This window comes from Nicotiana tabacum, chromosome 9 (assembly GCF_000715075.1).
Source record: "Nicotiana tabacum cultivar K326 chromosome 9, ASM71507v2, whole genome shotgun sequence".
Lineage (NCBI taxonomy): Eukaryota > Viridiplantae > Streptophyta > Magnoliopsida > Solanales > Solanaceae > Nicotiana > Nicotiana tabacum.
Window position 1 is genome coordinate 114823969 of NC_134088.1, and position 9077 is coordinate 114833045.

The 9077-nt window shown below is 34.6% G+C and overlaps 1 pseudogene; it reads right to left on the reverse strand.

The window, feature by feature from the left end:
* Positions 1-240: 240 nt before the first annotated feature.
* On the reverse strand, positions 241-5882 carry LOC107786238 (nudix hydrolase 9-like; annotated as a pseudogene).
* Positions 5883-9077: the final 3195 nt, after the last annotated feature.

Consider the following 9077-nt stretch of genomic DNA (forward strand, 5'->3'; position numbering starts at 1 on the left):
CAAACTAAGCTTTTAGGCTGATCTATGGATTATAGTTAGCCATCCAGTAATAGGATTATACAGCATTATGTGCTTTATATTACTATATGATCATTATGAAAATGATTTCGTATTCTTTTAATTATACCTACTGGACATGCAGCCAACCAAATATCTCTCTCTCTCTCTCTCTCTGTGCGAGAGGGGGGGGGGGGGGGTTCAACAAGCTATACGATGCAAGCCAATTATTGAATCCTGAAGTGACAAAAATAAAACTGATACAGCTCAATACATAGTAAAGTAAAGAAGCAAACTTGTGGTTCAATATGACTAAGTGGGTGTTTGGATTGACTTTTAAGCTCTTTCTAGCTTTTTTCAGTGTTTGACAAAATTAAAAATTACTTAAAACAAGCGAAAAGCAGTAAGCTGGGCACCCCAACTTATTACTTTTTGGCTTAAAAGTTATTTCTGCTGAAAAAACTACTTTTTTTAAGCCAATCCAAACGGGCTCTAAATCGCATATCGGCAAGCGAGCTCATTTACATGGAAAGTTCTCTTCTGGTCAATGGAATAGCATGGGATTGCGCACCAAGGACTAAAGTCAATAAATCAGGCATACAAGAGATAAAAAGGCTGCAAGATCCTCATTCGACCCTATGGAGATATTAGCTACCATTTGCGCCTTGTACCATTAATTTGTAGAGTGCAAAGCCTCCTCTGTGGCAGCCGGGCATTTTAGAAGCCGTGTTCTCCAAATCACTCTGACAAAAAAGGAAACATGTGAAATTAATAATTGCAAGTCATAGATAAACTGTTTAAAGCAATATGAACCTTTCTTTTATGGATGAAGAAGCAAAACTACCTCTCGAACTACTTTTAGCAACACATACTTAAACAACGGATCATTGCTAAATATAATATAGACCTATCATCAGCAGTCTTGAAATGGTGATGCCCGCAATGTCCAACAGATTAGAGAGTATCAAATGCAAGAAAGGAAAGAACCCAAAAATAAAATAAAGTAGTCCAGCACATGAAAAAAGAGCCTTAGAAATGCTCAAACTCAATTTCACATGACAAGTCTGAACGCTGCTAAATGGCCCCAGGTAGGACAGAAAGGAGATACCTCTAAGGTTGATTTTATGCAATTTCAAGCTGAAAAGGTTGGAGGATTATTTGGCTAGAAGGATCTTAAGGGTTTCGGTGATGCTTAGAATAAGATGCCATGCCAGGAACAAGGAACAAGCATCACTGATGTTGTGAAGCTGTAAGACAGAACCATAGGATAGATTTGCAATTATCACTTTTTATTACTCTCAGGCACAACAGCTAGTGCTATAGTTGCATCACGCAACTCATAATAAACAAAAGATTCTGAGAAAAATATAGACAGAACTCTAATTAATTAGAAAGAAGCATAATATGATTTATAGACTAGATTTTTTTCTGATTCCAAAGATTTAGTACACCAACTCAGAAATAAACTTCCTTGTACCCAGGGGCGGAGCTACAGTAGTGGGTGCGGGTTCGGGCGAACCCAGTGACTTTTTCCGGAATCCTGTATTTGTATTGAAATATATACTAAATCTATATAAATATATATTGCCGAACCTAGTAACAAAAGAGGCCTTGGTTCAATGGTAAGGGTTGTGGGTTCACCGGGAAAGACCTTGATTTAGTATTGAAATATATACTAAATCTATAAAAATATATACTGCCGCACCTAGTAACAAAAGAGGCCTTGGTTCAATGGTAAGGGTTGTGGGTTCACCGGGAAAGACGGGGGTTCAATTCCCTATGAAAGCAGTGTTTTATTTTAAAATTTTGAACCCACACATCAAATCCTAGCTCCGCCTCTGCTTGTTGTACCATTAGTGTATTTATCGAGAAATTCAAAATAGAAAATCCCAATAACATTGGGATGAATCAGACATTTTCAGAATGTTCTATGAACGACTGGAGTTCTGTACAGTTGCCAAGATGACGCTAATGCTAAAATTCCAGAAGGAATCTCAAATAAAACAGATAATCCAAAATTAATTATTAAATTCAGACTCCAAATTTAACCGACTAGCTTCAATTGGCTCCAATTTTAACCAACTCTTGTAGCACTTACATGCCTTGCTACGACAATTTTAGTTGCATTACATTGCTAGCATTGTGTGTTAGACCACAACCTCATGCTAGATGGTCCCTTTCCCTCCACATGGGACTCCCGCAAGGCTAAGCCATAGATTCCACAGAGCTCAGCAAAAGTGGATCCATATGGCAACTGAGCAAAAATTAATTTATAAGACAAGTCACTAGAACTACTTTAACAATTTGTAAAACTAACCATTGAAACAGCATAAAGCTGAGTTGACACGAAGCCATTTTGTACGCTAGAATACAATTGTTGAATTTCATCCGACTGAAGATTGCATTTGATGAAGAAAAAAGCAGTTGGCCTAACATTCAATACTCTTCGGGATATACCAATAAAGATGGGGCTGGACTGATAATACATCAAAGATAAAGAATAAAGAACAAGAGTTAGGTGTCTTCTACAAATATGAATCCTAAAATGATGCAATCTTATCAGAAAGGAAACAACAATCTAAGGGTGCATGTAAAAACAGCCCCCTCAAGAGTTGCAGACAGTCATATTCATAATTAGTCACCAGTCTCCAATGATCAGCTTCCAAATGCAACTTTATTTTGTACCTGACAATCAATGTGTCCTACATTATGTATATTACATTTGATTACAGTAGTACATTTAATAATCTTGGTGAATTATTTGATTACAGTTTTGAGCTAAATCTTAATGTTATAGCTGACAAATGAATTGAGAAATAAGAACGCATTACTCGAAATAAACGGTCATATTTTCCTATTAGGGCCACAAAAGGAAAGAGAAGAAAAAAAATGTAGGTACAGTTAAATGACCTTTGTATACAACAAATCGACAACACAACAAGCATGATAATTCTCAAGATTCGACGTGATTGTGCTATTTGGTATAAAAAACCCAGAATGAAAATCAGGCTGAGCCCTGATACAATGTTGATTAGACATTATATTTATCCAGTCTGCGCTATTGCTTATCAAGGTCCTTCTTCTCCTTCCAGATTACAAAGTTGACCCATTTCACTTGTCTGCTACCCAAAATGTTTTGAGCGTACAGGAATTATATACTTATATAGAGCAGTGCGAAGTGGAAAGTTTAGATAGGAGCTGACAATCCCAATTTTGTGGTGTTAATTTATATAACAAATTGGATTTGGAAAGGCTATAGAAGAAAGAAAGAAGGCGATTAGAGTAACACAAATCATCACTTACAAGGCTATTTGCAGGAGCTCCAGTTTCTTCAACAACTTCACAGACAATGCTGTCAAACATTTCTTGAGAAACTTTGCTGTTAATTGTGCGACCTTGATTCAGCTCTTGGAAGCCGTCATGGGAGATTATTCCAACTTCTTGGGGCTGTTAAAAGCATAAATACAATCATGCCATGCATTGCTTATTATCCGGACATATTTGGGCAGTGAAGTAACAAAGATTCCACAGCTTAATCTTGATGCAAAAGAAGAGTGCTTTGCATGAAAGCAGTCAGACATTCGAAATCCCTTAGGTGATCTTCTAATTAAATAAACCTAGAACAAAGCTTACAATTGCAGAAAGCAATGTCAGATAAGGTCACACAAATTGGTAGTTACATTATAAACAGGTGAATTTAATGAAATATAGAATAACAAGTTACCCAACTTATAAACACTGTTTAGCTAAAGGTCTAAATGGTGAACCAATTGACAAACGGAAATATGGCAGTTGCTTTTTGCTGCCATAGCTCACACGTTATTAAATATGAAAGGTTTTGAGTAGCTTGCTGGGTTACAACCATTTTTGCTCTCCCATTTTGAGTTGCGAAAGATTATATTTATCAGAATTTTGTTGCCATTATCTCAAAGGTGTCCTTACAACATGAGATGAGATACCTCTGGATGGCCTCCAGGAAAAACAAAATATCCTGGGAATTCTCCAACTTTATTAATTCTCTGAAGCACAAGTATTTTCTTATCAGAAGTTTCTACAACTGCACCATTACCCAGAGGACTTGATGTGTGCTGACACTGTATGCAATCATCTGCAGAAAACCAAGTCACATTTTTTAGCACAAACGAATTGTAGTCTCGCAAGCTGGAACATCAGTCAGAAGCATTTTCATCCCTTTTCATATACTTGAAGTGCCTGCTCTGTGCAATGTTATATGCAGTTCTGCATCACATAAGAACCTTGTAACATATCTCTCTTAGAATTCATAAGATATCAAATTAGCTGCAGACCTTATGTTGGAAAGCGAAAGAGTATAGAAAAGGAAACTAAAAGAAATACTAAGAAATAGATTGCAGTTTAGGGTAGCAGATACATTAGAGATGTGCAGGGAACAGTCGTTTCCTTAGGAAGAAGCAACTCAACAAACAATTGTATTTCATGGAAGTTTACCTTCAGATGGAACAAGATATCTTTCCCAAATAGGACTTAAATTTGTCCCCACAAAGCCCTGAGCAGAAAAGTCCAAGTGTAAGAATATTTTATTTGTATTTTCTATTTTGTTCCCTATTTTTGCTCTTCCTTTCGGGTAAATGCATGGCAAAATTAAAGTGTTGACGGCACATTGCAGGTATACACAAATTCTCGTATTTCACCCAAGATTTTAGCGACACAAATAAAGAACAATTCATTAATAATTTACCATTTCGACATGCTGATATAAGTTTGGGACAGTAACATTAGCCTGTCCAAATTGCACTGGACGGATATATGTTTTCCATTACATGCACATTAAATGGAAAAACATGTAGAATAAAAGAAGGCAGGAAGAAAGAAGACCAAGATAGAGAAGAACCTATAATCTGTTAGACCAAGCTGAAGGGAAACATGAGGCTGTTGCTTGGGATCATTTCCTACATCGAAAGTGTATCCTCCATACTGTAAAAGTATCAGTATATTTAACATTTTTTTTTGAGAAGGAAATAACACAAAAATGCATATATCATATTTGGGTGTATCTGATAAACTATAAATGACTAACTAAACTCTCTTAAAAGTAATGGAGCTGCAACTGTGACCAGCAAAGTGACAACACTACATTGTCAAAATTCTAGACTGAACAGATATAGCCAAACTATCTATGTTTCAATATAAAAATTGAATGATAAATGCAATGGAAGAAGAGTGCAGCATACCCTAAACTTCGTCCCATCGTAAAGTGATGAATTTTGTCGATCTCTTGCATCCCATACCTAACAACATGACAACACGTTACGCCAATGAAAAGATTCAGCACAAATACCGGTTTTTCCCCAAGTGAGTAATTATAGCTTTTTGATCCATCAGCCTAAACATACAGACAATTACCTAAAAAATTAGAGTTTGGTATTTGGTCTTTTTAATCAAGTGTGATTCTCACAATCCACAAAAGAAACAGCGTTATTTGCATAATATTAATTCTGCTTCATTTTACATGAAACCATTACTATTTAGAAATCAAACATTTTTTCTTAGACTATGATTTTTTCAAATGTTCTCTAAGCATTTCTAATTACAAAATTGTCATTTAAAGGAAGAGAATTAGAAACAAAACCTCGGAAATGGACTGCTCCAAAGAAGAATCGGGATGGGGAATCCTGTCGTATGCTTCATTGAAAACAACTGAAACCTTTTACCCAAGTACATTCAGAATACAAAAATGAGCATAATAAATATGTAGAAAACGAAGAGAGAAAACAGACAAGTAAATAACCTGTGAAGGAGATAGACCAGAAGGACATGAAGCAGCAGCTTGAATTCGTGACCACAGTCGCAGCTGCTTTTCTCCTCCATTTCTTCTACAGAGAGAGAGAGAGAGAGAGAGAGTGGAGATCGATCAAATTACAGTGAAATTTCCTCTTATTAATAAGGGACAGTAGAGGAGCTTGGGGTCGTCACCCGTCAGGGGCATTTTGGGAAAACTGCAATCAGGGGCATTTTGGGACAGTGCGTTACTCGTCAGGGGTATTTTGGGAAAACTGCAACCTTTTTCAATATTTTTTTAACACACGTGGAATCCGTAGTTTCCCTTGTTTGTTCTGACGCGTATATCCCAAAAAGAACGCATCTACTGCTCTTTATCCAGGTTTTCCGATCTTGTTTCTTTCTTTGTTCAAATTGGGTAACGGTTGGTTGCGACGGTTTGTGAGATTACATATAGTTTCATCTATGTGAGTATATCATGTCTATTGTAAAATATTTATGGAATTTAGTTAATAAAATTATAAAAGGGAAAAGCTCTACTCCCCCTCTTCTAATTTGACTAGATTGGCAACAATGTGAATTATGTCAAAGTTCATTTATCTTCCACTCATTAATTTATGATTTATTATAATTAGTTGTGTATTTCAAATTCAACTAACAGAGCTCAAAGTTTTTTCTTTTTAGTCTTGGAGTACAAAAGTAATCATGAAGCAAATATGTATTTCTATATTGTCAACTTATTAGGATATTAAGGTAAAATTAAGAAAAAAATAAGATGCACATGAAAATAAACACAAAGCTCTTTGAAGGACATCCAATTTTAATTTTGTTAATAAATTTTTCTAAAAAGTAGTAAAAAAACACTTGAATGTAAAGTATTCCTTTGGTATTTTAAAAAGTTATTTTTCTCCATTAGCTTTATCTTGCTTACTTGAGGCTAGTTACAAGTAGTTAACTCTCAATACCCTTGTGTGCTCCATTTATCTCATTTACGTTTGAGTTATTTAGAAAGTAAGCTTAGTTAATATATACAAGTTAGTAATTGTATGTCAAGTAAACATTGATTTCTATTTTCATTTATTTTCTCCCTTCTTTATTCTTCACGAACCTTTAGAAACTTTTTGAGAAAATTTTGAATAAATAAAAAGAACTTCAAATAAAATTTAACTTCGTAATGGAAAACTAAACAAAGAATATGACCAGGAAAATAAAATATGTCTTTTGAAAATTCTTCTTCTTCAACTTGATTAAACCAAATTAACTACTTTGTTTGTCCTTTGTTCTGATTGTACTTCTTGTTAGGTTTCGTGAATGGGCGTAAATGGAAAATGGAAGAGCCACCTTTTGAATTGCACCTCTTCATTTCACCCTTTCATTATTTATAAATTTTAGAGGTTTAGCCTCATTTTCATATATGAAAAAATTCTTAAATTCTCCCATTTTCTTTGCATTATTTTTCCAAAATAAAATATAAGTGTCATGTGTGATTTGCTCCGCCTTATTGCATTCACTGAAACACTGGGGTTTGAGGTACCGTTACACCAGTGTGGATAATCCGTTCTATCCTGGGAGGAAATAATCCTAAACCTCAGGTATTAGGAGGGGATTAAGTTCCTTAAGGATACACTGTGAATTCAGTGGGCTCGAATTTAATTTTGTTCTTCCTATGCATTTATGTTTCTCTTTTACTTTATAAAATTTTCTGATTTCGAACACAGTTTACCAACAAACTTAAAGAACTTAATATAATCTGATGAAGTAATATGTGTGTTCCTACGAGAATTGAAGGCGTTACTGGTATTGTGGCCATGGCAAGAGATGGAACACGAAAGTAACGGATTATTGAATTTACTTCGATCTACTGGGTGTTATATGGCAATATCTCTATAGGTGAGGCAATGCAATCTTATGGACTGCTACATGGACGTTTGGCGCTCGTTATGCCTCGGCCTCAGTTCAAGTTTGCTTACTGATATAACAAGAAAATGTTAGAATTGAAATGATATGTTACACACTGATTGGTTCCTGTATGCCTCATGTCGAGCAATTGACAAAGCAATTTGTCATAATTGTAAATGTAGGATCCAGAATTTCTTACATCCCTTTTCTGTTCAGAATTTTTGGTGTTTTCAATGTCTTAAAACACATTGGAGCGGAAGGGACTGCCATTGAATCTCAGTAGGCGACATTGTGGATCGACACTAGAGATGAACACGACTATTCAAGTATAGCCACAATAAAAAGAAGAGGTTAGTGAAGATAAAATCACGGGAAAAGAAGAAAAACTGAAAACTACATATTGCTTTCAGAGGACTTGACATTTTCAAGGGACAGTGTGATACTTTTAAGTTTTAAGAAAGGCTTGGTTCCCTCGTGCAATTAGAGGATTTCTTTAGCATACGGTTAGAAAGATATTATCATCGAGCACTCATGTCAATTTGGAGTGTTCAACCATGGTGAAATTAAAAGTAGACAAAATCTCAAAGTTATTGGAATTTTTCTGAAGCGCATGTAGGTGGTAGAAGTAAAGTAGAGGAATTCCTGATTGCAGACCACGATTAATTTATAAATTGATAAAAATTGGGTTCTACTTTCTTTACTCTACTCTTTTTCAATTAATCTTCTATCCAATGTGATTTACGAAATTTAATTTTGTAAATGTTAGGGTAGATATTTATTATGTGATGATCTCAAAATATATCTTATTTTTATGTTGGGATTAAGAATAATATATTGTTGAAAGAAAATTATTATTCTGTTTATCAAATAAAATTGAATTGTTGGTATACAGTTGGTTAGTATGCATGAAATTATATTTCAAGGTTGTAAGACATGAATTAGGCTTACAGTAATACTTGAAGTATCTTGAGATCATGAATATAATATATGTAAAGATTAACATATATGTGTTTGATTAGAGAAATAGATCAACCCGTTTAAAGTGTTTTAATAGTTTAGTTGAAAAACCATGGGAATTAAAGTTCTCGTGATTTTCTACAATAAAATCTTCGTGATTTTCTACTCCTGCTTCGAGATCAAAATCTGCGTGACTTTTTACTCGTTCGTTGAGATTAAAGTCTTCGTGACTTTCTACTCATTTGTCAGAAATTAAAGTCTAAGTGACTTTATACTCGTTTTGGAGATTAAAATCTTAGTAATTTTCTACTCAAATTTATTATTCGGTTTGAAGATTAAAAATTTTATCGTTTATTAAATTTGATTGTTTCATATATTATTCGGTTTGAAAATTAAAAACTTCACCGTTTATTAGATCTAGTTGTATAAGATGTTACTCGGTTTGAAGATTAAAAATTTTATTGTTT